General features: G+C 52.0%; 1 protein-coding gene across 2 annotated transcripts in view; it reads right to left on the bottom strand.

Moving 5' to 3' along the window:
* The window catches only part of LOC146788709 (NXPE family member 4-like), a 588,533-nt gene extending 564,471 nt beyond the window's left edge, over nucleotides 1-24,062 (bottom strand). Inside the window, exon 1 of one of the 2 annotated variants that reach the window (XM_085630316.1) lies at nucleotides 23,942-24,062. The gene's annotated coding sequence lies outside the window, so the exon portion shown is untranslated. Of the gene's footprint in view, nucleotides 1-11,957; nucleotides 12,218-23,941 lie in introns of those variants that run through there. The other variant, XM_085630315.1, reaches the window with a different exon arrangement.
* Between the last annotated feature and the right edge of the window lie 1,950 nt (nucleotides 24,063-26,012).

Raw genomic sequence — 26,012 nt, 5'->3', positions numbered from 1 at the left:
GCACCCCTTGTTATACTCCCCCTCCTCTTTGAAGTCCGGAGTCCTCGCGGAGAGGGGTCTTGGTGCCTGGGGGCGGTGTGTCGGGATTTCCGGCCGCTCGGCCCTTTGATCTATTCAGGTTAGTCTGGGAGGGACTCCAGACACCCAGCATGCGAGGCGCCCGCTCACCGGGGGCATGGTAGCCGATCGAAACCCTCCTTGGGGAGGAGATCAGAGGTGTGACCGAGACGGCGTCTCCTGGTCTTGCTTGGGGGTTTCCCGCTCCCTCGGCCGGGCATGCGTGGTAGTGTTGTCAGTTCGGCTGGGGCCCCGGCCGGCCATCGGGTTTGTTGGGTCATGGTGGCAGGATGTCTGTGACATTGGGGATCAGGTGCGGTTGCAGGGTTGCTTGCTGGCCGGGAGGGCCCATGCCACGAGGCCGGTCTATCATAAGGGTGGCTTACATGATGCCAAGGGAAGGTTCAGGGGCTGGGAAGTGGGTTCACTTCACAGCCAAGATGGCAGTTCTGGACTGCACACAGACACTGCAGTGGCAGGTCTGAGAGACACTTTACAAGCTGCTTCTATGGGTGGCACAAACCAGCGCTGCAGGCCCACCAGCAGCATTTGGTTTACCAGCCCTGGGCACACACAGGCCACGCTACTAGGGACTAACAGGTAAACCAAATAAGCCAATCATGGATGTACCAATTCACATGTCATCTTTACAAAGGGAGCATTTGCGCTGTGGCACTGAATGGCAGTGGCACAGCGCCCAGAGCAACCATAACCAGCAAAAACAGAGGAGACACAGTGAAAAATGGAAGGGAGACTCACGCCAATGGTGCCAGGTCTAACAGGCATACTTTGCACAACGAATTAATGAGAACACAAATACTGCAAAAGAGCAATATAAAACAGTACGTGAGTTATGCGAGCCAACCTGGATGTCCCACACCTTGCATCCTTCAGCAGAATGCTGTGAAAAGATCAGTGAATTTTTTTATGGACAAAATAGGCACAATTTACTCGTCATTTAACACCCCCACCCCAGCAGATTCCATCAAATGGGGAAATAGGGAACCTCATCTCGACACCCCTGCACGTCTAGGAAGTTTTTCCCCTTCACAGAAAGAGAGGTTGCTAAAGCAATGGGGGAAGTCAAATCGGGATCCCCGCTCGAGCCCTGCCCACATTTAATTTTTCACAAATACCTACCCTGTGCCCTTACATCACACAGCTGTTTAACCAATCTCCGGAGACAGCAGTTTCCCCAGAGATCTGGAAACAAGCCATAGCGACCCCCTCACGAAGAAGGCAGGTTCAGATGTAAATAACGCAGCCAACTACAGGCCAATTTCCCAGCTCCCCTATCTGTCCAAAGTACAGGAAAAATGAGTCAATAGACAACTGTTTAACTATTTAGAATCTAACGAATTGCTGGACCCCCCTCAAACAGGTTTCAGGGCCACCAACCGTACAGAGGCAACTCTCTTGGCAGTCCTAGATAACATGGGATCACTGTTGGACCAGGGAAAGGCAGGAGCCTTGATCCTGTTAGACCTGTCGGCGGTCTTCGACACGGTCTCTCACCAACTCTCACTGGAAAATTTGCATGAAAAAGGGATACATTCAAAAGCCCTTCAATGGCTCAGTTCATTTCTGAGCAACATGACTCCAACTGTGCCAATAGGCGCCTTCTCATCTACTCCAAAAAATCTCAGCTGTGGCGTCCCGCGGGAGCATCCCTGAGCCCCACACTATTCAATGCCTACGTGTCATCTATGGCAAAAACTGGCACGAAATGGGGCTTTGGGATCTGCCCCTATGCAGATGATACGCAACTGACAATCGCTATCGGAAACAGGCTCGAGGACACCAGAGCCAAACTCAACAACTGCCGCACTGAAATGGCAACCTGGACGCCAGAGCACTGCTTAAAGCTCAACGCCGAGAAATCTGAAATCTTGCTTCTCGGCAGAGCCAATTATATCTGGGATGCGTCATGGTGGCCCCACTCTCCGGGCGCGGCCCCAGCACCCAAGCAGTGCGCGAACAATTTGGGCGTCATCATTGATAACACCCTGTCAGTGCAGGACCACGTGCGGACCCTGTGCGGAGAAGCTTCGCCACGCTGAAGCTCTTAAAAAGGCTCGTCCCCGGATCCCGCTGGAAAGCAGAACAGTCCCACAGGCCCTGCTTGGCAGCAGGCTGCATTATGGAAATGCCCTTTTCGTTGGCATGCCAGATTACCTCTTCAAACGTCTGCAAGTAATACAAAATGCAGCGGCCAAACTGGTGTGCAGTAAGGGCAGATATAGCTCCGCGACGGACTGCCTGAGGCACTTCACTGGCTGCCCATGTGTCGAAGAGAAGGATTCAAGCTCTTAGGACATGCACACCGGGCACGCCATCACCCCGGCCCTAGGAATCTCCAGAATCCAATTGAATTCTACTCCCCGTCCAGGTGCCTAAGGTCACGCTTTCAGGCGCTAGCTGAGATTAAGAGAATCAGTAAGAGCAGGGCAGGCGGAGCACCTTTCCGCATCTTGCAGCTTTACACTGGGACGAGCTCCCGCTGGAACGACGGCTGGCTGAAGAGTACATGGCGTTCAGGAAGAAACTTAAAACTGTTGCTACCGATCTCAACTGGACCAGCTCAGTTCACCACCCTCCCACTACATCAGCGCTGTGAATCCCACCGGGATGAATGTCGCGCTTTATAAATAGAGAAACACATGGCGAGAATGCGGAGTGAGTTGTCTGAATGCAGGGTGTATTCCCAGGCACTTGGAGTAACTCCGCCTGTCACTGGCGTCGGGCGTAGGGTTTCAGATATGTTAAACTGTCGCTATTATGGCATTAACCAGGGAATAGGGCGGAGGAAATAAATCAAGGGCTGGTCCTGCGACAAGCTTCCAGGGTGTCGTGTTCCCCTGCGTCACCCTTCAATCACGACAGACACAGTAGGTTCAGGGAGGCTTCTTTATTCATCCTCTCCCTTTAGTGTCCCTACTCTAACTGCCCCGTTTCCCTTTCTCTGCACCTCCTCTTCCCTCGCTCCACCCACGCTCCGCCCTCCCCACTACTAGACCGCACACCAGTACATCTCCCCCTTTGTTAACAGAACAAACTCACAAAATATTTACATCTCTTCAATCAGCCGACGTGGCTGGCGGATTGTCTGTCGTGGTCTGAGAGACCGGCCTTCTGGTATCGCAGTAGGGTTGCCTTTGCTTCTCTCCTCCGGGCCAGTAACAGTCTCACCTCGCAGTTCAGTCTGATCAGTTCTCGGAGGCTGGAGTCGTGACTCTAGCGCATCCTGCAGAGCCGAGCTACATCTTTGAAAATGAGACACATTTCGAGTGATGCGCCTACTGTCTGATTCTGCCGTCAGCATGGTTCCCTTTTGACGGGTGACTGTCAGAGGCTCCGCTCGAAACCTGCTGTCCGTTTTCTTACATTGCTCCTGCTTAACCACTACACAGTCTCCCTCTCGGAAGGAGAGCGATCGGGCCCGCCTCCGACCATCAGCATACGTTTTCATGCCCTCTTTGCGAGCCCGGTCAGTGGTCGCCATTTCGTGATGGATGCGAGCTGGGGACACGGGTCGCAATGCTCCTTCCCAGGTGGGTATTCGTGTCCGAATAGGATGCCCCAGCATGAGCGTCGCTGGGCATTTGCCTGTGGTGGCATGCGGTGTCGTGCGGTATGATCGGAGCACGTCATTTAGGGCTGTTTGCATGTCTCTTCTATCAAGCACGGCCTGCTGGAATGTTCTCTTGAGAGTGGCCATGAATCTTTCAACAGTGCCGTTAGCCTGAGGCCATAGCGGTGTTATTCGCCGGTGTCGGATATCCATTAGTTTCATGAAGTCACTGAACTCTTGCCCATTGAACGGCGGGCCATTTTCCGTCTTCACTACCTTGGGTACTCCCCAAGCTGCAAACACCTCGTCAAGGACGGCAAGCGTGGCAGTTGCTCCGGTGGAGGGGACGAATCCGGCAATGAGGAATCTCGAATACTCATCAACAACTACCAGCGCGTACTTGCCCGACTGCATTGGGCCGTAGAAGTCCATGGCTAGTTCCTGCCACACTCCCGATGGTAGTGGTGTCATTTGGAGCGGGGCTGGAGGATCGCCGCGCCCCACCACTTGGCACTGCGGACAGTCTTTGAGGGTACGTTCTACCATTTTGTCAAGAAACGGCAACCAGACACGTTCACGCAGGGCTCTCTTGGTCGCAACCACGCCTCGATGGCTTTCATGGGCCAGGTTGATGACTCCTTGGCGCAGGTGCTGTGGGATGACAATCCGGTGATCTCTCAGGAGCAGTCCTTCCGCTGTGACGGATAGTTCCTCGCTCACATTCTTAAATGCCTGCAGCTCTTGGCACTTCTCTGGGTCACTCTCCTCAGGTGTATCGTCCTGTCTCCACCGATGTGTTTGTACCCGGCGAATCACCCTTTGTAGCAGCTCATCCTGCGAGGTGGCTTGTTGGATGGCTTCCAGGGGAACAGCCGGCGGCCGTGCCTGGGCCACTACAAAGTGGATGTACTCCTCAGCTACGGACGGAGTGAGACGTTGGGTAGCTTCGGGATGCCTTGACATGTAATCGGCTGGGTTGGCCGACTTCCCTGGTTTGTGGACAATGGTGAAAGTATATTCTTGCAGACGTAGTCCCCATCGTTCGATGCGGGGTGGCATTTTGGAGCGCGGGTTCCCAAAGATGGTGACGAGCGCTTGGTGGTCTGTCACCATGGTGAAGTGTTTTCCATATATGAACACGTGAAAGTGTTCGCAGGCCCATACTACCGCGAGGCTCTCTTTCTCGGGTTGGGAGTAGGCCTTCTCAGTGTCGGAGAGACTTCGGCTGGCATGGGCCACTATGTGACGCTGGTCAGTGTCCTTGTCGTATTGGGCCAGGATAGCACCTAAACCGACGGGGCTGGCGTCCACTGTGATCTCAGTTTTTCGGTCCGGACTGAAGTACGCCAGACTGTCAGCTTTTCCCACCGCTTGTTTGATGTTACGAAATGCTCGCTCGCACTCCGGAGTCCACTCAAATGCCTGGCCTTGTTTTGTCAGTCTCCGGAGGGGGTGGCTGAGAGTGGCGTAGTCTTCGATGTACCGTGAGCAGTAGCTCGCCATCCCTAGGAAGGACCGCACGTCGCTGACATCCCGTGGACTCTTGGTGTCATTCAGCGAGCTCACTTTGTCCGGGTCCGGCTTCATCCCTGCACCAGAGAAGACGTGCCCGAAGAATTTCAGCTTTTCTTGATGGAATTCGCACTTCTCTTTGTTGAGAGTTAAGTTTGCGTCCAGGAGCGCGTGGCAGACTCTGTCGAGGGCTGTGTCATGAGCTTGAATGTTCGCCCCATACACTAGGATGTCATCACTGTAATTCAGTGTGTTGGGGATGTGATGGATAGTTTGCCGGATGGCTTCTTGGAATATCTCGGCAGCTGATGATATGCCAAAATTCAGCCTTTTATACCGGAACAGCCCCAGGTGCGTTGCGAACGTTGTGATGTACCGAGAGTCTTCATGGAGTTCCAGTTGATGGTACCCTTTGTTGAGGTCGAGTTTGGAAAACACGCGCGCACCATTTAGTGCGGCTATCATGTCACTCAGATGGGGTCCTGGGTGACGTTCTCTCTCGATGGCTGTGTTGGGCATGCGCATATCCACACAGAGTCGGACTTTCCCTGGAGTTCCTTTCTTCGGGACGATCACCACTGGCGATACCCACGGCGTGGGGCCCTCTGTACGCTCGATGATGTCGGCTGTTAGGAGGTCTTGCAGTTCATCTTCTACGGCCTGTTGAAGGTGAAAAGGAACCTTTCGGGGATGCTGGGCAACCGGACGAACCTGTTCATCGATATGCAAGCGGATCTGGCCCCTATTCATTTTTCCAAGTCCTATGAACAGTTTTTGGGAACTTGCGGACGGTGTCACCGTCATCGGTGACGCGATAGAGAATTTCAACCAGTCTTAGCCGTTCGGCCGTCGGTAGGCTGAGCAGGCAGTCTGCTTCCGGCCCCTCGATGACATGTATCACCGCTGGGACCGATGTCGATTGGTGCCGCAGTACAGTCGGGAATTTTCCGAGACACGGAAGTGGTTCTCTGGACATCCAGGTGTAGACACGGACGTGTGCAGGGTTCAGTCGGGGGCGAGGAGTCATCTTCCTGTATTCAGTCACTGGGATGTAGTTCAGTGACGCTCCGCTGTCCATCACGAACTTCGTGTTGTGGCCACCAACACTGATGTCCAGACGAGGGTATTTTTTGAGTTGGTCCGGGTCAGCGATCATGTTCGCGTACTCCACCGAATACTCTTGTTCGTCTGAAGATGACCCTGATTCACGAGATGGAGATCTCCTTGACCACCTGGACGACCGCGACTCCCTGCTGGAATGGGAGGACCTTGATGATGATTTCTGGCGGACATGCACTGCTCGTACATGGTGCCGGCGTGTGTCTCTTCTCGACGACTCAGGCGCGGTCTTGTCTTTAGCTTTCTCACGGCGGTATTCCACGCACATAGCTTCAAAGTGATGACTCCGGCCGCACTTGCGGCACTGTTGCCCCATGGCCGGGCAGGACCCGCTGTGTGGAAAGTCATATCCACATCTATAGCACCGTCTCGCAGCCGATTTCTTTGCGTGATCATGTCGCTTGCTCCTCCTTCCCGAGTCAGGTCGCCGATGTTCTGGGTAGCGGCGGCGCGAAGATGGTCGGGCATGTCGCTCGCGTTCTTTCGACCCCCGGCGGGGACGACTAGTGCGCACTTGGCATGCAAGCTCCTTGCGCTCCGTGCACCCTGACTCCATGGACTTGGCATGTTCCTCGGCCTGGTCGTGCACTCTCGTTAGTTCCTCTATTTCATCCAGGGTGTGAGTCTTCTTTAGTAGCTTTCGTCGAAGGGTCTCCGACTGACAGCCGTCGATTACGCGCAAGCGTATGGCATCATCCGTTGAGAATGATTCGAAATCGCAGTGACGCGCTAGCCGCCGAAGTCACGTGATGTAGGCGCCCATTATCTCATCTTTCTCTTGTCGCGCCCGCTGGAACACATACCTCTCATAGTCCACATTCTTCTTGTGTATGAATTTTTTATCCAGGGCCTCACGGACTTTGGCGTATGTTCCTACATCTGCAGCAGGAATTTCCTTGATCATCTTGCTGACATCTTTCCCCACTAGATTGCGGAGTGCAATTAGCTGGTCCTCATCCCCGAGTACCTTGGAGCCTTTGATGTAGTCCTCAAAGTCCTCTATCCATTCCTCCCAGCGAGGGTCCATACTGCTACCGACGACGAGCGCCAGAGGCTCCGGAGGGCGCAAATGCGACAGTCCCATGACGATTGGCTTCACTTCCTGACGGGTCGGTGATCCGTGGTTCGACATCGTGTGTGCAACTCAACCCACTTCCGTCAGCTCAGGTGGTTTCCCAAGTTCGATGTGACTGTGCTCGTGCTTGCTTGTTCACTTTCCTGTATTAGCTCGTGCTCATTTGTTTTGCATTGACTTGTGCTTGTTGGTTGTATTCTTCTTTCACTTTTGCTGTTGCTTATGCTTGTTTGCTTTTAGACTTGCAGTGGACTTTGCTCGTGTCTGTTTGTTCCCTCGTTTGTATTAGCTCATGCTTGTTTGCATTGGCTTGTGCTTGTTTAAATTTGTTCTGGGCGCCTGACTTTAAGATGGCCGCCTATTCACTTCAATGGGGATGTCCCTCCAAGGCTGCCTGACTTTAAGATGGCCGCCGGGTCACTGCACACGTGGGGCCTCACACGAGGCTCGATCATTGCTTTCTGCCTGCCGCAGCGTGTTGAAGCCTCACTCACCCACTCCTGGAGACTGCCGCTTGCACCAGGTAGGGAGGCTTCACTGCTGCTCGCACGTGTATCTTCGTATCTCATGCGCAGGGGGGGGGGGGCTCTCATGTGTTGAGATTGCCTTTTACGAAGCACTTCTCTCGCGGGGGGGGTTCCTTGAGCAGGATCTGGGCTTCCCCTTCTTATCCGCGTTCGCCTCAGTTGTCTGCAGGCCCCGGGTCAGACTCCGGGTGCCCCGCGCGCGTGTCAGCGCTCCCGCCGTCACCTGCCACCACTCGGTCTCCGGCGGGTCGTTCACGTCGTCGGGTCCGGGAGAGTCTACTGCTCATCCCACCCTCGATCGCCAGCTGTCGTGTTCCCCTGCGTCACCCTTCAATCACGACAGACACAGTAGGTTCAGGGAGGCTTCTTTATTCATCCTCTACCTTTAGTGTCCCTACTCTAACTGCCCCGTTTCCCTTTCTCCGCACCTCCTCTTCCCTCGCTCCACCCACGCTCCGCCCTCCCCACTACTAGACCGCACACCAGTACACAGGGGTGCGATTATTGTTGCCAGCTCAATATTTTGAAGTCCCAGATAGAAAAATCAGCAGTCACCTAAAGCCGTATTTTCAGCACTTACCTGTGCATACTTCAAACAGGAAATATACATAGAAAGCCCTTTAATGGTGCTCTGGGGCTGCCTGAATGATCCATGACTGAGAATTAAAGTGAACAAAGACAGAAAAGTCGCATCACAAATGAATACAGACTATTTGATTTATAACAATATTTAGTGTCAAGACACCCTATTTTATATTCCTTTTCATGAAATGCATTCTCACACTACAGCAGCAAATGTAAAATTCAAATGTGAGGAAGAGGCAGAGAGAGGGCCCAGGCGGCATTGGAACCAGAAAAACAAACTACGCTTCGGTAACCAGTTTACAAAGGGATGTAAATCTGCAAATAGACTTTTAAAGGCCTGTGAATAACTCGGCAGTGCCCAGTCCACCCACAGCAGCTCTCAGCAGCCTTCTGGTCTGAGACACACGACGAAAGGGGGGGGTGAGTCACAACAGGGGGGTGAGACACACGACGGGGGAGAGTGGGACACACGAGGGGGGTGAGACACACGAGGGAGACACGACGAGGGGGGAATGTGGCACACGGGGGGGGGGGTGAGACAAACAAGAGAGACACACGGCGAGGGGGAGAGCGAGACACACGAGGGAGACACGACGAGGGGGGAATGAGGCACACGAGGGGGGGGGGGGGAGTGAGACAAACAAGGGAGACAAACGCCGAGGGGGAGAGTGAGACACACGAGGCGGAGTAAGACACACGACGGGGGTGAGACACATGAGGGAGACTCACGATGAGGGGGAGTGAGACACACAAGGGGGGAGTGAGACACGGGAGGGGGAGTAAGACACACGAGGGAGACACTCGCCAAGGGGGAAGTGTGACACACAAGGGAGGGTGAGACACACGACAGGGGAGTGAGACACACACCGAGGAGGGTAGTGAGACACACAAAGGGGGGGGGGGGTGAGACACACGACTGGGGGTCGAGACACATGGGGTTGAGACACACGAGGGAGGCTCATGATGAGAGAGGAGTGAGACACATGAAGAGGGGCGAGATACACTATGAGGGGGGAGTGAGACACACAAGGGGGTGAGAAACACGAGGGAGACACGCGACAAAGGGGGGAGTTAGACACACAAGCGGGGTGAGACACACGACGGGGGACAGTGAAACACACCGCGGGGACAGTGAGACACACGAGGGAGACACGACGAGGGGGGAATGAGGCACACGAGGGGGGTGTGACAAACAAGGGAGACACACGCCGAGGGGGAGAGTGAGACACATGAGTGGAAGTAAGACACACGACGGGGCTGAGACACATGAGGGAGACTCAGGATGAGGGGGAGTGAGGCACACAAGGGGGGAGTGAGACACACGAGGGAGACACTCGCCAAGGGGGAAGTGTGACACACAAGGGAGGGTGAGACACACGACTGGGGGTCGAAACACATGGGGTTGAGACACACGAGGGAGACTCATGATGAGAGGAGTGAGACACAGGAGGAGGTGTGAGATACACTATGAGGGGGGAGTGAGACACACAAGGGGGTGAGAAACACGAGGGAGACACGCGACGAAGGGGGAAGTGAGACACACAGTGGGGGAGTGAGACATATGAGGGGGTGAGACACATGACGGGGGTGAGACACACGGGGTGAGACACACGGGGTGAGACACATGAGGGATACTCATGATGAGGGGGTGTGAGACACATGAGGGGGGTGAGATACACGATGAGGGGGGGCGTGAGACACACAGGGGGTGGGACACACAGGGGAGATAAACGACGAAGGGGGAGTGAGACACACAAGAGGGGTGAGACACACGGCGGGGGAAGTGAGACACTTGAGGGGGAGTGAGACACACGACGGGGTTGAGACACATGGGAGTGAGACAAACTAGGGAGACTCACGATGTGGGGGGGAGTGAGACACACGAGGGGGTGAGACACACGACGGGGGAGTGAGACACACGACGGGGTTGAGACACATGGAGTGAGACACACGAGGGAGGCACACGATGAGGGGGGGAGTGAGACATACGAGGGTGTGGGACACACAAGGGAGAGACACGACGGGGGGGTTGAGACACACTAGAGGGGGTGAGACGCACGAGGGGGGGTGAGACACACGAGGGAGACACACGCCCTTCCAGCCCGTGACCCTCACGCGCCTGCCCAGGGCAGGGCTTTATTTACTCGAAGGAGCCGGTGCCCGGCGGCGGGTGGGCCGGGTCCACCGGGTGGACCGGTTTGGGGGGATTTTGGCCCTTGGGGACGGGGTCCACTGCCGATGGCCCTGGGATTCAAAGATACGTTGTATCCTCTTGACGTGCACAGCACCCGCACAGCACATGCACAGCACCCGGACAGTGCACAGCACCCGCTCAGTGAACAGCACCCGCACAGTTCACAGCACCTGCACAGTGCACAGCACCTGCCTACAGTGCACAGCACCTGCCTACAGTGCACAGCACCTGCCTACAGTGCACAGCACCTGCACAGTTCACAGCACCCGCACAGTTCACAGCACCCGCTCAGTGACCTACACAAGTTCAAACCTGTCCCAATTTCTGAACGCTGCCCCTTTCCGCGGTCTGGTTCGCTAATGGAGACACTTCTGTGCTTCCTGTCCCAGTCCGACCCCGGGGGTAACGCACACTCCCCTTAGACCACGTGTGTGTCTCCCCCTCTTTTTCCCACACAAATGTTGCCCAGCCCCGGAGGAGCGTCAGCGAGGGGAATCGCGCCATAGCGCCAAATACAGATTCGGAGAGAAAGCGCCACTTCCGATTTGTACCAAGTTCCGTTTCTGCCCGAGAGTGGATGCAAAGAGGGTCCGAAAATAAGGGGTGCGGTCCATCCGAGGCCAGAGACACACAACACGCACACTGGGCCCTCCACCCAGCCCTCACTTACCTACAGACACACAACACGCACACTGGACCCTCCACCCAGCCCTCACTTACCTACAGACACACAACACGCACACTGGGCCCTCCACCCCGCCCTCACTTACCTACAGACACACAACACCTTCACCCCGCCCTCACTATACTTCCAGTATACACACGCACTGTGTGCCCCCGTCCCTCCCCCACACACACTTACTATTAGCTCCTCACCCCTGCTCTAAAGATGCACACACACTCTGTGCCCCCTCACACACATCCTCGGGTCCTCACGTGTGAAGCGCAGGCAGAGACACTCCGTAGAGCTTCCTGTTGTATGTGGGCGGTGTGCTCCGCACCTACGGCGGACCCACAAAATCACCCCCCATGCTCTTGGTCTGTGGCCCCTCACCTGTGCAGTGTCGAGACACACACACCCCAACCCCCCATGCTCTTGGTCTGTGGCCCCTCACCTGTACAGCGCATCCACCCACTCTCCGCTACCCCCTCACCGGCAACCCCGCCGCGAGGCAGCCGGCTCCTCACCTGTGCAGTGTGGACACGCACACACACCCTCAGCCACCCCATGACCATGGCTAATTGCCCCTCACCTACAGTGCATCCGCACACTCCCCCCTCCCCCCCCCCCCATGCTCTTGGTCTGCCGCCCCTCACCTGTGCACAGGACAAAGTCTCTCAGCGCCTAGAAGCCTCCGGTGCCCTTTGCTCACGCCCAGTGGTCCAATCAGCTGCTTCAATGGCCCTGGCTCGTGCTCCAGCCCTCCCGGTTCGTGCTCCAGCCCTCCCGGTTCGTGCTCCAGCCCTCCTGGTTCGTGCTCCAGCCCTCCTGGCTCGTGCTCACCAGCCCTCACACAACGACTGATCACTGAGGCTATTTACAGTGAAATGTGAGCTGGTCACACCTACACTGAGTCGCTATGTCACGCCTGCTGCGATCAGTGCCGCAAGAATCTCGCACAGCCCCGTGCACTCTACGTCACTAGTGTGGAGGAAACACAGGGACAAGGAACAGGCTCTCCCAGGAGGAGCCCCAACCCTCTGGTCCTTCAGCCATCACTCACCATCTCCAGGAGAGAACACGAGAGTACAGTAGCGCTCAGGAGGCGCCCACACTCAGTGCTCGAGAGGAAAAACAAAGGAACTGCTTCCTTCTGAGAAGTGCCAGTACTCTCCCGTTAAAAGTACTGCTGAGAAATGCAGGTGCCCTATACCAGAGTACCTTCTTTTGTCTGAGAAGTGCCAGTACTCGCCATTAAAAGTACTGCAGCTCTGCTGAAAGTACACGTGTATGATACCCGAGTACCTGCTTACTTCTGAGAAGTGCCACTACTCTACCATTAAAAGTACTGCAGCACTGCAGAGAAGGGCAGGTGCCTTACACCAGAGGACCTTCTTTTGTCTGAGAAGTGCCAGTACTCGCTCATTAAAAGTACTGCTGATAAGTGCATGTGCCCTATACCAGAGGACCGTGTTATGTCTGAGAAGTGCCAGTACTCTCCCTTTAAAAAACTTCTGAGAAGTGCAGGTGCCCCATACCAGACTATGTGCTTACTTTTGGAAAGTGCCAGTACTCTCCCATTAAAAGTACTGCAGCTCTGCTGAGAAGAGCAGGTGCCATATACCAGAGCACCTGCTTACTTCTGAGAAGTGCCAGTACTCTCCCATTAAAAGTACAGCTGAGAAGTGCAGGTGCCCTATACCAGAGGACCGGCTTACTTCTGAGAAGTGTCAGTGCGCTCCCATTAAAAGTACTGCTGAGAAGTGCAGGTGCCCAATATCAGAGGACCTTCCTTCTTCTGAGAAGTGCCAGTACTCTCCCATTAAACGTACTGCTGAGAAGTGCAGGTGCCCAATACCAGACGGCCTGCGTACTTCTGAGAAGGTCCAGTACTCTCCCATTAAAAGTACTGCTGAGAAGAGCAGGTGCCCTAAACCAGAAGGCCTGCATACTTCTGAGAAGTACCAGTACTATCCCATTAAAACTGCTGCAGCACTGCAGAGAAGTGCAGGAACCCTATTCCAGAGGACCTGCATACTTCTGAGAAGTGACACTACTCTACCATTAAAAGTACAGCTGAGAATTTCAGGTGCCCTATACCAGAGTACCTGCTTATGTCTGGGAAGTGTCAGGACTCTCCTATTAAAAATACGGCAGCTCTGCTGAAAGTACAGGTGTCCTATACCAGAGTATCTGCTTACTTCTGAGAAGTGCCACTACTCCACCACTAAAAGTGCTGCAGCCCTGCAGAGAAGTGCAGGTGCCTTATACCAGATGACCTACTTATGTCTGTGAAGTGCCACTATTCTCCCATTAAAAGTACTGCTGAGAAGTGCAGGTGCCCTATACCAGAGCACCTCCGTACTTCTGAGAAGAGCCAGTACTCTCCCATTATAAGTACTGCTGAGAAGTGCTAGCACCCTATACCAGAGGGCCTGCGTACTTCTTAGAAGTGCCAGTACTCTTCAATTAAAAGTACTACAGCTCTGCTGAGAAATCAGGTGCCCTATACCGGAGCACTTGCGTACTTCTGAGAAGTGCCAGTACTCTCCCTTTAAAAGTACTGCTGAGAAGTGTAGGTGTCTCATACCAGATGGCCTGCGTACTTCTGAGAAGTGCCAGTACTCTTCTATTAAAAGTACTGTAGCTTTGGTGAGAAATCTAGGTGCCCTATACCTGAGCACCTGCATACGTCTGAGAAGTGCCAGAACTCTCCCATTAAAAGTACTGCTGAGAAGTGCAGGTGCCCAATACCAGTGTGCCTGCATACTTGTGCGAAGTGACAGTACTCTCCCTTTAAAAGTACTGCTGAGAAGTGCAGGTCTGCAATACCAGAGGGCCTGCATACTTCTGAGAAGTGTCAGTACTCTCCCATTAAAAGTACTGCTGAGAAGTTAGGTGCCATATACCAGAGTACCTTTTTATGTCTGAGAAGTGCCAGTACTCTCCAATTAAAAGTACTGGTGTAAAGTGCATGTGCCCTATACCAGAGTACCTTCTTATGTCTGAGAAGTGCCAGTACTCTCCTATTAAAAGAACTGCTGCTCTGAAGAGAAGTGCAGGTGTCCTATACCAGAGTGCCTTCTTATGTCTGAGAAGTGCCAGTACTCTCCCATTAAAAGTACTGCTGAGAAGTGCATGTGCCCTATACCAGAGTACCTTCTTATTTCTGAGCAGTGCCAGTACTGTCCTATTAAAAGTACTGCAGCTCTGCTGAGAAGTGCAGCTGCCCTATACCAGAGCACCTGCTTACTTCTGAGAAGTGCCAGTACTCTCCCACTAAAAGTACTGCTGAGAAGAGCAGGTGTCCTATAACAAAGACGCAGATAACTTCTGAGAAGTTCCAGTACTCTCCCATTAAAAATACTGCTGAGAAGTGCATGTGCCCTTAACCAGAGTACCTTCTTATGTCTGACAAGTGCTAGTACTCTTCAATTAAAAGTACTGCTGAGAAGTGCAGGTGCTCTATACCAGAGGGCCTGCATACTTCTGAGAAGTGCCAGTACTCTTCCATTAAAAGTATTGCAGCTTTGCTGAGAAATGCAGGTGCCCCATGCTAGAGCAAGTGCATACTTCCGAGAAGTGCCAGTAACATCCCATTAAAAGTACTGCTGGGAAGTGCATGTGCCCTATACCAGAAGGCCTGCTTACTTCTGAGATGTGCCAGTACTCTCCCATTAAAAGTACTGCTGAGAAGTGCAGGTGCCCTATACCAGAGTACCTTTTTATGTCTCAGAAGTGCCAGGACTCTCCTATTAAAAGTACTGCAGCTCTGCTGAAAGTACAGGTTTCCTATACCCGAGTTCCTGCTTACTTCTGAGAAGTGCCAGTACTCTCCTATTAAAATACTACAGAGAAGTGCAGGTGCCCTATACCAGAAGACGAGCTTATTCTGAGAAATGCTAGTACTCTGCCATTAAAAGTACTGCTTAGAAGTGCATGTGCCCTATACCAGAGTACCTTCTTATGTCTGAGAATTGCCAGTACTCTCCCATTAAAAGTACTGCTGGGAAGCGCAGGTGCCTTATACCAGAGTACCTGCTTACTTCTGGGAAGTACCGGTACTCTCCCATTAAAAGTACTGCAGCTCTGCTGAGAAGTGTAGGTGCCCTATACCAGAGCACCTGCTTACTTCTGAGAAGTGGCAGTACTCTCCAATTAATGGTACTGCTGAGAAATTCAGGTGCCCTATACCAGAGTACCTTCTTATGTCTGAGAAGTGCCAGTACTCTCCCATTAAAAATACTTCTGAGAAGTGCAGGTGCCCCATACCAGAGTACCTGCTTACTTTTGGAAAGTGCCAGTACTCTCCCATTTAAATTACTGCAGCTCTGCTGAGAAGTGCAGGTTCCCTATACCAGAGCACCTGCTTACTTCTGAAAAGTGGCAGCACTCTCCCATTAAAAGTACTGCTGAGAAGTTCAGGTGCCCAATACAAGAGGGATAGCTTATTCTGAAAAGTGCCAGTACTCTTCCATTAAAAGTTCTGCTGAGAAATGCATGTGACCTATACCAGAGTACCTTCTTATGTCTGAGAAGTGCCAGTACTCTCCAATTAAAAGTACTGCTAAGAAGTGCAGGTGCCCTATACCAGAAGGCCTGCGTACTTCTGAGAGGTGCCAGTACTCTCCGATTAAAAGTGCTGCTGAGAAGTGCAGGGGCCCTATACTAGAGGGTCTGCATACTTCTGAGAAGTGCCAATACTCTTCCATTAAAAGTACTGCTGAGAAGAGCTGGTGCCCTATACCAGAGTACCCTCTTATGTCTGAGAAGTGCCAGTACTCTTCCATTAAAAGTACTGCTGAGAAGTGCAGGTGCTCTATACCAGAAGGTCCGCGTACTTCTGAGAAGTGCCAGTACTCTCCCATTTCATTTCATGAAGCTTTATTTGGTACATTCAAAGAAACAATGACCATAAAAGCACACAAGCAAAATGCAGTACAAAAAGAAACACATAAAAGATTAAAAAATCATGCTTTTCCTAAGCTGAATAGACTTACATAAAAACGTGGCAATAAAAAAACATTTGTCCGGAGAATTCAATTCATAAATCAATTTCATAGCATCCTCCACATTGACAATAGCATATTTTTAAAAAATTGGTTTTAGATAAACAATCCTCATGTTCAAGAAAAGAGTACAAAATAGCATAAAGTGCAGGGTGCTCTGTATCGAGTGACCGTCACATGGGCACGGTCCAACTAGGGGTTTCTTTAGTTGTGGAAAAGCCACCAACTCGTGTGCCATCCCAAGTCTAAGTCTAGTCAGAACAAACCTATGAGCTGGTTTAGTTACCAGGCTCAAATACAGTTGGAAGCCTTCATTATACATATATTTATTGGACAGAATAACTGAGGTGAGGCGTCCACTTAAAACTGCATGTTTTTGGGCTCGATACGTCATGAAAGTATTTTTCATATCTAACTTTGAAAGATTGCCAGCAGAACCAGGATCTGCCGCTATATCGAGTCCAAATATAGTATCAAAGCCATCCACAATATAACTGAGCCATGGAATATTCAAAGAATAATCCAGTTTAAGGCAGTCCTCGATGACAGACTGATTAAAAACTCTCTCCTCCTTAGTCCAGATTGCACGCCATACCGTTAGTGGCCTTAACAAAATCAGGTCACTTAAGTGGGCAACCCCAACTTCTCTATGGATTAAATCAGTGGGGGCTGAGGTGGGGGCACAAAGCAGTTTTTTGACAAAACAGTTTTCTTCCCTTTGCAAGGAGTCAACATTGGTATGGCCCCACAACCCGGCCCCATATAATGCGATGGAAACACTTCCGGCATTATATATTTGGATCATGTCACTGATTCTTCTGTCGCCGATCTTAGTGGCAAATTTAAAAATACCACAGGCACTTTTCTTCATTTTGGACCCAACATTCATTAAATCATGGGACCAACTACTGTCATGAGAAAAGATAACACCCAGATAACAGAATTTGTCCACATCCTGAACTTTCACCCCATCGATAAAAAAGGCATGATTTTTTTTACCTCTGGTACCACAGACCATAGTGTGAGTTTTACTCTTATTAATGACTAGCCTCCGTTTACTAATAAAGTCTGAGAACTGGTCCATTAGTCGCTGCAGACCTATCGGGGTCCGGGACAGGAGCACAGCGTCGTCCGCATAAAGCAGAACTGGGACGCCTGAGCCACCTATCTGGGGAGCATCTGCTTTAACTGTTTTCAGGACCGAGTCGACCGCATTAATAAATAGAGTAAACAGAAAAGGGGCTAAGACACAGCCCTGTCTTATCCCACGTTTTACGTCAAAATTTGGGGTACACTCCCCTCCTGCCCCGAAACGCACACATGTTTGCATTCTATCATATAATCTTGCTAAGAAAAAAATGATAGCCTCTGGTGCGCCAAGTTCCAACAGGACTGGCCATAAGATGGAATGGTCCACTAGGTCAAATGCACTGCTTAGATCGGCAAAGCAAAGAAATAATGTGCCTGGCTTGGCCCTGGTATACTTTCCGATAATTAAGTCTAAGTTCGTGCATTGATCTAGTGTTCCACGTCCCTTTCTAAACCCATATTGCGAGCTTGCCAGGATCTCATTTGCTTCAGCCCACTCTTCCAGGCTAAATAACAATACTCTGCTCATAATTTTTACTGAGGATTCAAGCAGACTGATCGGACGATAATTACTAGCTACCGCCTTGTCCCCTTTCTTATAAATAGGGACAATGATCGAGTCTCCCCACGTAGGTGGGATCAGGGTTGTTACGGCAGCATTCAGTGCCAGTGTGAGTATGGGTCCCCACATCAGTGGTACAGTCTTATACACATCGATGGGTACTCCATCTGGACCCTGCGCCTTCTCCCCTTACTAGACTTAATACTGTTCTCAACTTCTGACAGAGTAATGTCTAGAGGGACTATGGGCCAAATTCTTGGTTCGACATCAATAGGGCCTGTTCCTTGAAATATAGCCGTAAAATGGGAAATCCAGGCCTCACTACCAACGTTAGCTACAAGGTGTGGTACTTTATCGTCCCTGAGAAAAGGAGAATTAACCTTGTACCAGAACAGGCAGTTATCTGAAGTTTCAGCCGCCTGCGATAGGTTATCCCACGCTTCTTGTTGTAAATCCTTCTTCCTCCTACACAATGCCAATTTATATTCAGATCTTAAGTAGGCAACCAGGGTTTTATCCCTAGGATTAACTCCTAGGGCCTGTTTCAATTGGGTTAAGATAGAGGTACATGTATGATCTACCCAACCCTTTCCCTGATGGGACTTGGCAATCCTACTAGTGGTGAAGACACCCTCAATAGTTTTATTAATTATAATAAAGTTATTCATGATAACAGTAGATGTACTATCCATATTCAGGATGCCTTCAATTTCAACCAAGGATTTGGATACGATCATGCCCATGACAACTGCCGATTTTCCCCCTTCCATCTTAACCGTGTTCCATTTCGCCTATGCGACTCAACGTTACACCGGCTTTTGGTCACCTCTTGTCTGCTATACTTCCATATCTCAGTAACCATTACGATACGATTATGATAACTAAGTGTAGGATCCTGTATTACTGATGACTGAAAATTGGGCACAATAGATGATGACACCATAACATGATTAATGAGGGAATTAAAGTTCCTTCCCGTATAAGTGGGAATAGGTTGGCCATCTGCGTCCTCACCGGGTTGCAGTAACTCCAAATCATAAGTTGCCATGAGATTGTTAATTGCGTCACCATATGCATTATGGGGAAAATGTGAAATATAATTATCACTATTGTCTAGCACTCCACAAGCCCTAGAAAGTGACAAAGGACAAATGCTAAGATTAAAATCACCTAACCAGATGAAGTTAAAAGAACATTTTGCTTCGATAACAAGCTTCATGAGAGCCCTTTTTAGTTCCTCAATAACTAGATGTCGGGTGTTATTAAAAATGTTATTATAAAAATGTATTAATACCACCTCGTGACCGTCCTTTTCTCTAACCCACAGAATTTGTGAGTGTGTTCCTACAGTTATATGTTTAACAACTGTAAGTGAGAAATCCACGGACAGCAGAAAAAGCAAACCACCCTCTGCTCTACCATGTCTCGATTCTATGGCTTCCAAGCTGTAACAGGCAAGCCTTCAACACTAGGTTTACTAGTACACCACGTTTCCTGCAAACAGAGGATATCGTACGTCCCAACCAGGTCCATCCAACCCTGATTGTTTTCCTTTGAAGCCCATCCTGCTATATTCCAACTCACCATGGTTGTCCCCTTCTTAAAACAACTTTCAGAGATACAGGTCTGGTTATCGTATACCATATCTACGATCCGATCCGGCCTGTCTTCGACTGGACCTGCAACGGAATACCCGGCCCAGAGTACAGTTGAATTGGCTGCATCCCTCTCAACATCAGGCACAAGCTTCGGCCAGATGCTGGTTAGATCATTCGTAGCCCCATTAGTAGCAGGCATGGTATCAATGTTATCCCGTTGTGGTATCATATTAAACATGGCCCCATATGTGTTCGCATTGACCCCACCAACCTTTGGCTGTCAATCATTCAGGTCCAAAGAGCTAAAAGCTTGAAATCTATTATATGTTGGAACCTCAAAGGTTGGAGAAGGAATGGGGAAAAGGGGTCTACCTCTGTTGGTAGCTTGAGATACTTTATTCAAGTGATTATAAAAGTAACCCAGTGGGTGTACATGCACCTTGTCTTCATCAAGGATTAGGGAGGCAGCTCTAAGTAAAACAGTAGCAACATGCTGTGGATGTCTAAAATTCACAATAACACAATCTCCCCTATAGGTTTGCCTTGAGTCCAATTTACTCTTCTGGTACTTAATATTTGATCAGAGTAATTCAGAGGAAACGCACATTGTCTGTGTAACCAAGAAATAGTTTTGTTTTTTAGAGAATCATCATTTTCATGATATGGCGTAGACAGACTGGGGACTAAAGGTGGAACATTAGTGAGAACCACCACATAGGGTGCACAGTCTGGGGGGAGATTTATATAACTACCCTTAAAAACTGGCACCTCCTTTTTACTGACTTGTGTCGTTGTGGCCTCCCTACTATTGTCGGCTGATACATGGACTGCTGTTACCTTTTTCCTCTGAATCACCGACAACGGGGCTGCCGCTACCTTTTTATGCTGATCTGCCAGGGGGGTAGATGTAACTGCCTTGCCCACTATGCCTTCTTGGTACCCTAACCCAACATTACTAGCTGGTACAACTCTTTCATTTGGCCTAGGACATACAGTATTACCAGAATGAACAGACGAAAGATTACCCAACCTAGAGACCTCCGCTCTCATTAAGTCTAATTTGTCCACCAAAGGTTTTACAAGTGTTACAAACTTGGCCTCAATAATACTGACCAGAATATCAAGTTGCTCAGAGTTCAAGTTGGCGGCACAGGCCTCCGTTAGAGTCCCCATATTACGGACGATGTTCTTAGATGTAGGAACAGCTTTTTTCTTAATTTTAGGCCCCCCGTACTTGAGCTGCACTTTCCTGCATGCCCTAACTTCTCTCTTCGCCTTAATAGACCGCTCTGGGGTATTAATCGAAACAACCGGTGATAGTTCAACAAACTGTTCTGGGGTCTCAATAATTACCTCCGGCAACTCCATAGTAGGGGCCAGTGCACCCACCAACACGACCCCCGGAACACTGGCAGCACCAGGAACCAAAGCACCATCAACCACAGGGGGAGAAGGAAGCGGCGCAGGTAAAGGTGAACTCCCGCGCCCCAAGGGTTTCCTCCGCTCATTGTTTATTTGATTTACCACTTTAACGTTATCCAGTGTAGCCAGCTGTTTCACCATTGTAAAACCAGTTGCAGGGAGACCGGAAAATCCACTTCCACTTCCAAGCAGTAATATCGTAACACATACAACAATTGTGTCACCTAGCAAAGCATCCCGCTTCCTGTCCCCTAGTCGGAGGCAACCAAGGGGGGTGGCTCGGCCCGGCCTCCTCTAGCCCCTGACGGCCACAGACGGCCCGCCCTCTGCCCGGGCTCAGCCCGGCGCTGCCCGCGCGCGTCCTGCGACGCGGGAGGCGTACTGAGTTCTTAAGGCGCCTCCAGGCGCGTTGATGGCGTCAATACTGTGCGCCGGCCCCCGGACTGCTGGGCAATGTAGTACAGCCGTTCCCCTCACGGCGTTCCGGTGTAATGCAAATGAACTGCCGTTCCCCTCACGGCGTGCGTTGAGGACGGGCCCCCAGGAGCACTCGGCGCTCCGAGTTTTTAAGGCGCCTCCAGGCGTGTTGATGGCGTCAATACTGTGCACCGGCCCCGGGACTGCTGGGCAATGTAGTACAGCCGTTCCCCTCACGGCGCTCCGGTGTAATGCAAATGAACTGCCATTCCCCTCACGGCGTGCGTTGAGTACGGGCCCCAGGAGCACTCGGTGCTCCGAGTTCTTAAGGCGCCTCCAGGCGCGTTGATGGCGTCAATACTGTGCGCCGGCCCCGGGACTGCTGGGCAATGTAGTACAGCCGTTCCCCTCACGGCGCTCCGGTGTAATGCAAATGAACTGCCGTTCCCCTCACGGCGTGCGTTGAGTACCTGCTTATTCTGAAAAGAGCCAGTACTCTCCCATTAAAAGTACTGCTGAGAAATGCAGGTGCCCTATACCAGAGGGCCTGCGTACTTCTGAGAAGTGCCAGGACTCTCCTATTAAAAGTACTGTAGCTCTGCTGAAAGTACAGGTTTCCTGTACCTGAGTACCTGCTTACTTCTGAGAAGTGCCACTACTCTACCATTAAAAGTACTGCAGCACTGCAGAGAAGGGCAGGTGCCTTACACCAGAGGACCCGCTTACTTCTGAGAAGTACCAGTACTTACCATTAAAAGTACTGCTGAGAAGTGCAGGTGCCCAATACCAGAGTATCTTTTTATGTCTGAGAGTTGCCAGTACTCTCCCATTAAAAGTACGGCAGCTCTGCTGAAAGTACACGTGTATGATTCCCGAGTACCTGCTTACTTCTGAGAAGTGCCACTACTCTACCATTAAAAGTACTGCAGCACTGGGGGGTTGAGACACACGAGGGGGGAGTGACACATGAGGGAGACACACGCCCTTCTAGGCCGTGACCCTCACGCGCCTGCCCAGGGCAGGGCTTTATTTACTCGAAGGAGCCGGTGCCCGGCGGCGGGGGGGCCGGGTCCCCCGGGTGGACCGGTTTGGGGGTCTTTTGGCCCTTGGGGACGGGGTCCACTGCCGATGGCCCTGGGATTCAAAGATACGTTGTATCCTCTTGACGTGCACAGCACCCGCACAGCACATGCACAGCACCCGGACAGTGCACAGCACCCGCTCAGTGAACAGCACCCGCACAGTTCAGCACCTGCACAGTTCACAGCACCCGGACAGTGCACAGCACCCGCACAGTTCACAGCACCCGCACAGTTCACAGCACCTGCCTACAGTGCACAGCACCCGCTCAGTGCACAGCACCCGGACAGTGCACAGCACCCGCTCAGTGAACAGCACCCGCACAGTGCACAGCACCTGCCTACAGTGCACAGCACCTGCCTACAGTGCACAGCACCTGCACAGTGCCCTACACAAGTTCAAACCTGTCCCAATTTCTGAACGCTGCCCCTTTCCGCGGTCTGGTTCGCTAAAGGAGACACTTCTGTGCTTCCTGTCCCAGTCCGACCCCGGGGGTAACGCACACTCCCCATAGACCACGTGTGTCTCCCCCTCTTTTTCCCACACAAATGTTGCCCAGCCCCGGAGGAGCGTCAGCGAGGGGAATCGCGCCATAGCGCCAAATACAGATTCGGAGAGAAAGCGCCACTTCCGATTTGTACCAAGTTCCGTTTCTGCCCGAGAGTGGATGCAAAGAGGGTCCGAAAATAAGGGGTGCGGTCCATCCGAGGCCAGAGACACACAACACGCACACTGGGCCCTCCACCCAGCCCTCACTTACCTACAGACACACAACAACCAAACTGGGCCCTTCCGTACCCAGGCCTTACCTGCAGACACACAACACCCAAACTGGGCCCTTCCACCCCGTCCTCACTTACCTACGGGCACACAACACCCAAATTAGGCCCTTCTACATTCCGGCCTTACCTGGAGACACACAAAACCCCAACTGAGCCCTTCACCCCGGCCTCACTATACTTCCAGTATACACACGCACCCTGTGTGCCCCCGTCCCTCCCACACACACACTTACTATTAGCTCCTCACCCCTGCTCTAAAGATGCACACACATTCTGTGCCCCCTCACACACATCCTCGGGTCCTCACGTGTGAAGCGCAGGCAGAGACACTCCGTAGAGCTTCCTGTTGTATGTGGGCGGTGTGCTCCGCACCTACGGCGGACCCACAAAATCACCCCCCATGCTCTTGGTCTGTGGCCCCTCACCTGTGCAGTGTCGAGACACACACCCCTAACCCCCATGCTCTTGGTCTGTGGGCCCTCACCTGTACAGCGCATCCACCTGTACAGCGCTACCCCCTCACCGGCACCCCCGCCGCGAGGCAGCCGGCTCCTCACCTGTGCAGTGTGGACACGCACACACACCCTCAGCCACCCCATGACCATGGCTAATTGCCCCTCACCTACAGTGCATCCGCACACTCCCCCCCCCCCCCCATGCTCTTGGTCTGCCGCCCCTCACCTGTGCACAGGACAAAGTCTCTCAGCGCCTAGAAGCCTCCGGTGCCCTTTGCTCACGCCCAGTGGTCCAAGCAGCTGCTTCAATGGCCCTGGCTCGTGCTCCAGCCCTCCCGGTTCGTGCTCCAGCCCTCCTGGTTCGTGCTCCAGCCCTCCTGGCTCGTGCTCACCAGCCCTCACACAACGACTGATCACTGAGGCTATTTACAGTGAAATGTGAGCTGGTCACACCTACAGTGAGGCGCTATGTCACGCCTGCTGCGATCAGTGCCGCAAGAATCTCGCACAGCCCCGTGCACTCTACGCCACTAGTGTGGAGGAAACACAGGGACAAGGAACAGGCTCTCCCAGGAGGAGCCCCAACCCTCTGGTCCTTCAGCCATCACTCACCATCTCCAGGAGAGAACACGAGAGTGCAGTAACGCTCAGGAGGCGCCCTCACTCAGTGCTCGAGAGGAAAAACAAAGGTCCTGCTTCCTTCTGAGAAGTGCCAGTACTCGCCATTAAAAGTACTGCTGAGAAATGCAGGTGCCCTATACCAGAGTACCTTCTTTTGTCTGAGAAGTGCCAGTACTCGCCATTAAAAGTACTGCAGCTCTGCTGAAAGTACACGTGTATGATACCCGAGTACCTGCTTACTTCTGAGAAGTGCCACTACTCTACCATTAAAAGTACTGCAGCACTGCAGAGAAGGGCAGGTGCCTTATACCAGAGGGCCTACTTATGTCTGAGAAGTGCCAGTACTCGCTCATTAAAAGTACTGCTGAGAAGTGCAGGGGCCCTATACCAGAAGGCCTGCGTACTTCTGAGAGGTGCCAGTACTCTCCGATTAAAAGTACTGCTGAGAAGTGCAGGGGCCCTATACTAGAGGGTCTGCATACTTCTGAGAAGTGCCAATACTCTTCCATTAAAAGTACTGCTGAGAAGAGCAGGTGCCTGTTAGAATCCGGGATCTCTGGTTGGCGCAGGTATGCACTTGCAACAAGCAGGGACCCTTTTCATCTAAGTCAGGGCGTAGGATTACCTCTTTAAAAATAACCCCTGCTCACCCTCTAGGTAACGTGGCGCGAGCAGTCAGGCTGATTTCCAGAGGGCATTAGGTTAAGCGTTCAAGATATCCCACACAGTAATCACCTCCCCACCACACAAAGACACAAGGCTGTATTTATATCAGAATAAAGTTCTTTATATAAAAGATTTCTTTAGGCAGGTTGTCAAAAATACAGTCTTTAACTTAAATAAGGTTCCCGTTACTCTTGAAGGCTTTCAGGCAGTCCACAGTTCTTAAAATGGCACAATTCTACTTAAAATAGGCTTCTGAGGGGTTCTGTGCGCTTCGTAGCGCCTTTGTTACGCTTTGTACAAGGTTTTAGAGGTGTCTTGCCGTTACTTACGCTTCTCGCATGAGCACGAGTAAGCTTGCCGTTCCTCACGCTTCTCGCGTGAGCACGCGTACGCTGGCAGTGAACCGTATGGACCGTACCCTCGTAGGTACGTGTCGTACACGTCCGGTACGCCCCTCCAAACCTCACGCTTCTCGCGTGAGCACCGTCAATGTCTTTCAATGCAATACGGCTCGTACTTCTCTGGAGCGCTTCGGACAGCTGGTACGATGGTAACCAAAGCTCACGCTTCCCGCTTGAGCGCCGTAACGGGTCTCCAAAGGCAGTACGGTGCGAACAGCTGATTTCGACCCGTACAAAGGTTCACAATTAACGCGTTCGTCGCGTAGTGGGTCTACAGTGCTAGTATGGCCCAAACCAAGCAGCGGGTGGGTCGTACTTTAGTACCTTATTCCTCGCACAGGGGGTGATCACAGCAGCATCAGGGGTCCTTGCAGGAGCGTCCCATGTTGCGTTGTCGTCCCTTCTTGGCAGTGGGCGGCGGTGCTTCGTGGGGTGCTCCAGGACAGTCTCGGCCACACGATCACGGGCAGAAGCAGGAGGGGCAACTCGGGGGCAATCTCTTCAGCGCGTCGCGCTGTCAGCTTTCAAGGGGTTCACCAGTGCGTCGAAGGTCCTCGCCGTGATCTCAGCGGCGCAGGGTCGCAGAGGCTCGGTGTTTAGACGTTCAGG

The sequence above is a fragment of the Triturus cristatus genome, chromosome 10 (assembly GCF_964204655.1).
Source record: "Triturus cristatus chromosome 10, aTriCri1.1, whole genome shotgun sequence".
Classification (NCBI taxonomy): domain Eukaryota; kingdom Metazoa; phylum Chordata; class Amphibia; order Caudata; family Salamandridae; genus Triturus; species Triturus cristatus.
This window is presented reverse-complemented; position numbering and strand designations above follow the sequence as displayed.